General features: G+C 40.9%; 1 long non-coding RNA gene across 1 annotated transcript in view; it reads right to left on the bottom strand.

Moving 5' to 3' along the window:
- LOC126487109 (uncharacterized) overlaps positions 1-6,724 on the bottom strand; it is a 21,175-nt gene extending 14,451 nt beyond the window's left edge. Inside the window, exon 1 of the long non-coding RNA XR_007588288.1 lies at positions 6,619-6,724. This is a non-coding gene — a long non-coding RNA (uncharacterized lncRNA). The remainder of the gene's footprint in view (positions 1-6,618) is intronic.
- Between the last annotated feature and the right edge of the window lie 388 nt (positions 6,725-7,112).

Below are 7,112 nucleotides of genomic sequence, written 5' to 3'. Positions count from 1 at the left end.
GGGAGGAGGTGGAAACTTTTTCTTTCTTTTTCTCAATAAAAATTTAAAAAAAAAAGAACATGCTCTTCCAACCGCTAACCAGGCAGCCAGTGAAGGAGACCATTATCCAGAAGTTTTGTCATGGGTGAAAGGAGGAGTGCCCTGTAGTCAGGCTAAAGGCAGGAACTAAGGAAGGTGCAAGGCTCTGAATTCAGTTCCTAGCATGAGAGAGAGAGAGAGAGAGAGAGAGAGAGAGAGAGAGAGAGAGAGAGAGAGAGAGGAATGTGGGAAGAAGGAAGGCAGTGAAAAGCTATAATAAATAAATGCCATTCTATATAATATCCTGCCTGTGATGTATGGCTACAAATACCACGGACCCAATCCCACTCCCCACAGCACCTTGCCATGAATTTCTAGTTGAAGTTTTATGGAGACAGTGCTTGAACAAAGTAGGTACCATAGGAGCTTCTGCATGACAATATTTCTCTGGTTTGTTTCCTCCAAAGACCCAAAAACTCAAGGAGGCAGCTGCATGGCATCCAAAATTTGAATTAGGCATAATTAGGGCTAAATTCCATGCATGCTACTTGGCTCTAGTGATTCTACAATGGGGCCTGTGAAATGTAGAAACTGTGCTGTTGATTTGCATCCAGAGAGAAACAAACAGAAGCTCTGTATTCACTTCGCAGCCTAAAACAGCAGCAGCTAAGGTAAGCAGGTAGCACAGGAAGGAAAGCATCTGGACTACATAAAATGCTAGAAATCGGAACTGGAGAGATGGCACAGTAGCTAGGCAAATGCTCTGCCTTCACAGATGATCAGATAGCTCACAACTGCTTGTGACTCCAGCTCCTGGGTCAGGCTGGGGTTGGTTCTAACACTTTCTTCTGGCCTCCTCAGACACTTGCACTCAAGTGCACATACCCCCATACATGTGTACTTGAAAATAATGTTTAAAATGCTAGAAATTTTAGAGATGGAGGTGAAAGTAGATAGAAACCAAACTGTGGAACTCTGTTGTTTCTTCCTCTTTTCCCCATTCTGGCTGCTGCTTAGCAGTTGCTGAAACCCATGATTCATGCTCTGAGTTTTCATGCCCAGGGATTCTAAATCCGTGAACACTTATATGTCCTTTCCACTTGGAGAAAATATCTTTGTACAGAATATGTCCTGTGGAAGGCCTGTACTTACAAACTTAATGATAAGAAAGTAACCGACTCTATTTTAAAAATAAAATATATGAAAATAAACTTTGCCCTAAAAGATATTGTCCTGGTTAATTTTAAGTCAGCTTGACACAAACTTGAATTACTCAGGAAAGAAACTCTCAATTGAAAGAAGGGACCCATCGATCTGCTTGTAGGCAAGCCTGCAGGATACTTTGATGTGGGAGTGCACAACTCTCCATGAGATGGTTATTGGTGGGCTAGTGGTTCTGGGTGCTATAAGAAAGTAGCCTGAGCAAGCCATAGGAGTGAACCAGGAAGCAACAATCCTTTATGATGTGGGATTCCACTCTGTATGGTGTGAATACCATTGGTTAATAAAGAAACTGTCTTGAGCCTGTGCAAGGAATAGAGGTATATGGGGAAAACTAAACTGAATGCTGGGAAGAAGATGGTGGAATCCACAAGAAGCCATGTAGCTCCACTGGAGACCAGATACCAGAACTTTAGCTGGTAAGCCACAGGCATGTGGCAATACACTGATTAATAGAAATGGGTTAAATTAATATGTAAGAGTTAGCCAATAAGAAGCTAGAGCTAATGGGCCAAGCAATAATTTAATTAATACCATTTCTGTGCAATTATTTTCAGACTAAGCATCCAGGAACCAACAAGAAGACTTCTTTACAACAAATCGGTACCCACATGGCCAACTAAAATCCACATAAAACCTGAGAGGGCTTGGAAGGGAATTCTAGACCCTAAAAAACAAAGTTTAGCAACATTTTTGTTCCAAATGGGCTTTGCTTGCTGGCATCTTGCGACAGCTCCAGTAATAGAGGTCTTCCTGATTCAGTGATAGAAGAAAAAAAAGCCATGACATTTTGAAATTCTGGCTTTCTGGGCCAAGCTATCAGCACAACCTCTGGCTCTTTAAGGAGGCCGAGCATTTAAATGGGGTTTGTAAGCAAAGTGTTATAACTTGTTTAATGGCAGCATAAACCCTTTGTATGCCTGAAAATGGGGCAATGTGCATGGCTTACAAGAGCAGTAAATGGACTTCACTATATTGGACTGTGCAGAGCTAGCAGGAAGTAGTGTAAATACCCTAGCAATGCTGCAGCTTAGATTCTTAAGCACTTAGCATTTTAAGAAGTGCTTCTGGTCAGAAAATAATTACAGTTATACAATAAAGACAATTCCAGATTTAAAAAAAGACCTCTAAATGGATCACAGTGTTGGATACATAAAGATGGAAAATTCACAGAGAGTCTGGATTATGTATATTATTGTGTTTTCTTTGAATTTTTTGACTGTGAAGGAGCTAAGTAACAAACATATATACTTTAAAGGTATCTTGATTTCAGAATTTGGGTCTAAGAATATGTTGCTTTTGAAAAGAGGTTCTTCTTTTGTTTCCACAGAGGATGAGAACCTGTGGATTGCATCCAGACTAATATGATTTGATGGACCAAGACCCCCTGAAAGGTTGCCATGAACACCCCCCAAAATTACTTTGCCCAACTGCTGACCGAGATGAACCTAGCACACAGGATACACCATAAAAGACCTGATTAATAGCATCCCCAATCAGCAGGAAGTAGTCTAAAGAACTATGCCCAAATTCCCAAATATTGCTTATAATTGTTTCTTTACGTTTAAAGGGGGATATGCTATAGACTTGAATAATTTTTATTGGTATGGATCTTGGTTTATTGATGCAAATTTAAGGTCAATTTTGTTTTACTGTGTAATGTGTATTTTTGCTCTTGATAGAGGTATTATGTTTATACAGCTCATTTTAAAATATAATGTATAATTAAGAAATATAGGTTAATAAATAATCATCTATAATAGTCAAGCTTGTAGTCATGTTGGTTAGTGGGCTTCCTTACAACACCTTCATGCCCTCTGCATCAGCTCCTGCCTTCAGGATTCGCCCTTTGACTTCCTGCCCTGACTTCCCTCAGTGACCCAATTTGATGTGGAACTGTAAGGAGCTTTTGGTCATGGCAAACCTAAAACAGGTGAAAGGTAAGTAAGCAAAGCTGTCTACCATCATCAGTCATGTGGGAAACAGAAATTAAAGATATAAGAGGTACCTGGAAAAACAACAGATTAAAAATTTTAACTATATAGGTGTTTATAAGAACACAAAGTAGAGCACTCTGTGAGAATGAAAAGCAAGGCAATCAGTTTGGGAAATTTGGGTTGTTTGTTTCTCATGAAGCTCAGCACACATTTTCTAAATAACCTAGCAATCACACTTCTTCATATTCACACTAACTCCAGATCAGGAACTAGTCTACCATCTACACCACAGCTATATGCATGGTAGTAAATCAATACCATGGATTATTACCTGTAATAAAAAAGAATGAGCCACTGATGTATACAATTAGGATAAGCATGTGCTAAGTAAAATCTATCAGGCACAAAAGTCAAATGCTGCACAGTCCTATTTATGTTGTAGAGAGAAGAAGAATGTTTTCTCTAATGATCATAGATTCTCAGCTAGCATGAACTCCTAACAAAGACAGACTAACAGGCAAAAAGCAAACAGAAGTATAGTGACATGCATATTTCCTAGAAAGGCAGCTCAGCACACCTTCACATTTAGGTCATGGTCCTCCCTCCTACAGCACCTAGAGACTGTCCTAAAGAATACTTCAATGGCAATCCAACTTAATTTTCTGAGCACCCCTGTGAACTCTCTTGCCTGAATAACAGGTGAATTCTGGACACCAGTCTTACTCATGGCTTTTTGGAAAAGCTTTGTCCTTGGAGACTGAGAAGGGCAGTCCCACAGTACAGTGCTTGCTCGAAGTAAAATTCTTAACTTTGAGGCCATTCTGGCTGTCCATTTTCCAGGCTCCAGAGGTCAGAGAGAGTATAAATCACAACAATACCTCTACTTTCACAGCTTTACAACATAGATGCTGCCTTGAAAAACATCCAAGTTTTCTGCATTGATTTTTTTTTTCACATATCATCCTCCCCATGTTAACAGTGCTATCTAGGAATGGATTTTGACATAAACTTCCTATAGCATGTTTAGAATTATGTGGAGGCCATCAGCAAGTAGATTTTTAAGCTAAGTTTTGTGTAGTTAAGACACGGTGGTCAAATCAGACAGTCTTTGTGTTAAACCCTTGCTCTAGCACATACAGTGTGATGTTGAGGAAATTCCCCAATCTTCAGAAGCCACCTTTTCCTCTTGCCAATGAGCTTGTTGTGAGAGCTAAGTGGAAGCACATAGGAAGCATTCAGGGTAGTGACTGACAAATAGGGAGAGTTCTTAAAATAACCAACTGCAAAGGCACAAATAGGTTAGGCATAGGGAGGGGAACGTTCAGCTGTTTCTGTGCATCATGCTGCCTGCCTGGTTTTTCTCTAGACTTTGAAATAAGTAAAGAATGACTCTTCAAGGGATAGAAATGTAATGCCATCTTTCTCTTTACTACGTTTGTCTAATGAATTCCATCAATGTCTAGTAGTAAATCTCTCCCTAAACTAATGCTCAGGAAACAATTTTGTTGCTTGGTTTTTGGTGGTCTATGAAACTGTAGTCCCTTCTATTCTTATTTATAGTTATTATATTCTTAGATTTTAACATGTTTCTTTCTTTATCCTCTGTTCACATATTCAGTGCAGTCTGTTCTAGTTACTACGCTCAGTTCTTCAGAGGGAGAAAGGATAAAACGTGATTTGTTTGTTTGTGACAGGGTCTTACTATATATCCCTGGCTGGTCTGGAACTCATAAATGATCACCTGCCTCTGCTTTCTAAGTGCTAAAGTTAGAAACACATGACACCACATCCAGGGAAATTGGAATTCTTTCCCTAAAATTTCTCATAATCTAGTGAGGGGGAAAGATCAGGCCAACAATGATAATGTTAAGTTAATTTTCTGTAATAACTTGGGCAAGATCAGGGTACTTAGTAGTTCACTCAAATAAGTGGTCTAAGAAGGGCTTGCTGAAAAGGTGGAAGGTGAGCCAAGGTTCCTAGTTGGCCAGCTGTTTGGGAAGAATTAGGAGGTGTGGTCTTGTTGGAGGATGTGTGGTACTGGTGGATGGACTTTGAGTTTTCAGATGCCTACCCCATTCCCAGTTATCCCTCTCTGCCTTGCTTGTAGAGGAAGATTGTGCTCTCAACTACTGCTTGGGTGCTGTGCCTGTTTGCCTACTGCTATGATCCCTGCTATAATGCTCATGGACTCTAACCCTCTGGAACTATAAGCCCCAAATAAATTATTCCTTTATTATTTGTCTTGGTTGTCATTTCTTATTAGGAATAGGAAGGTAACCAAGACAGAAATCAATTCCAGGAAGTAGACTTGCTGTGATAGACCTGATCATGCTGCATTTTGGGGGAATGTGGAAGACTTTGGGCTAGAGAAGCAGTGGAACTCTGAGCAGAGCTTAATGGTCCATCCTCAAAGGAGTTTGGAAGATGGCGCTGAGAGCAGTGAACTCTGGAGGCCCAGCTCAAGAGGATTCAGAGTGGAACAGTGGTAGCAACTGGGCTAGAGACAGTTCTTGTGATTTCGGGAAGCACGTGTCTGCTTCTTGCATGCTTGTGTCCACTGTCACTAGCAAGTGCATCTGGTGTGCTCCTGAGTTGTGCGCTGGGGTTACACCTACTTCATGGGACTCCAATGTAGGCCGGAAACCAGTAGTTCTCTAAAACTTTCCTGGTATCTAGCACCATATTGGGACTGTTGAGATATCCAGTCTTAAGGACTGAACAACTTCCAGGGTCATGGTCTTTCTATCAGGAGCCCACCACTGTTGGACTATGCAGATCACAGTCTGTAAGCTGTTCCAGTGAATTTCCTTTCAACATTTTATGTATATAGTCCCTATAGGGAACCCTAATTTATGCAGCGATCAAATCATAAAGGTCTAAGAAGATCAAAACATTAAGGACTTTGAACACATAAGGAAAATGGAAGGTAGAGGTAAGAGCTTTAAGTATGTCAAAGTCTGGAGTGACATAAAGCAGTCTACACTTTTAGAAATAAAACTGGTGTCAATATCAACTGGAAGCAGAAGTGGGACAGTCTGAATGTAGGGGAGATTAAAACATTAGTAACACATTACAACAGTTGGCACTGAAGCCATTAGGAAGGAACGGGGGAACGGCTTTAGGAAACTGGATTTGAGCAACAACTCTGTGTGCACAAGAGATAGAGATGCAGGCGAAGAGAAAGGCTGTGATCAGGGCGTGATTGTTGCTGTAAACACAGAAATAAAACTCCAGAAGAAGATGGTGGGTGGGGTGAATTCAGACTTAACATGTCATCTGTCTTCGACGTGCTTTCTCTCTCCCCCCCTCTCTTTCTGTGTGTGTCTGTGTGTCTGTATATGTCTCTGTGTGCGACTTATACACTTGTATGTGTGCTCATGTGTGCACATGTAAAGGTGAGTGACTGATGCCAAGTCTCCCTCCCACTCGCTTTCCACCTTACCCTCAGAAACAAACCCTCTCACTGGACCTGTGGACTAGATGCTTTGGGTGACCATTAGTCTCTGCTTCCTAGGACAGGGTTTCAGGCACAGGCCACCACCTCCAGCTTTTACAGGGTTGCTGAGAATCTGGGCAAAGTTCTCTTTTTCACATCAGTTTACCCTTTGACCTGTGCCCTCCAGCCCAGATTGCTCAAGCCTGACTGTGTATTTCATAAACACAGTCCCGAGGGATCGTAAGACTCTTTAGTAGACTATTTTAGAAATCCTACATAGATCTGAGCTTCAGAATGAGACTATTTTTTTTAAGTTACTGGTATTGTTTCTGTTTCCATAGCAAACAGGAATATTTTTAATTGCCAGTTGTTACCAAAAAGGTGAATAAATACTCCAGGTTGCTGGTGCTTACGTGTGACACTGAAATTCACTGAGGCAGGGTTGGTCATGACTGCATAGTTTGGACCAGTCTGCTCACTTTCAAGCTGTGACTATTTTC

This window comes from Alexandromys fortis, unplaced genomic scaffold (genome assembly GCF_014885135.2).
Source record: "Alexandromys fortis isolate MF-2015 unplaced genomic scaffold, M_Fortis_MF-2015_v1.1 scaffold_96, whole genome shotgun sequence".
NCBI classification, from domain to species: Eukaryota; Metazoa; Chordata; class Mammalia; order Rodentia; family Cricetidae; genus Alexandromys; species Alexandromys fortis.
The sequence above is the reverse complement of the archived record's forward strand: the minus strand, read 5'-3'. Positions and strand labels throughout refer to the sequence as shown.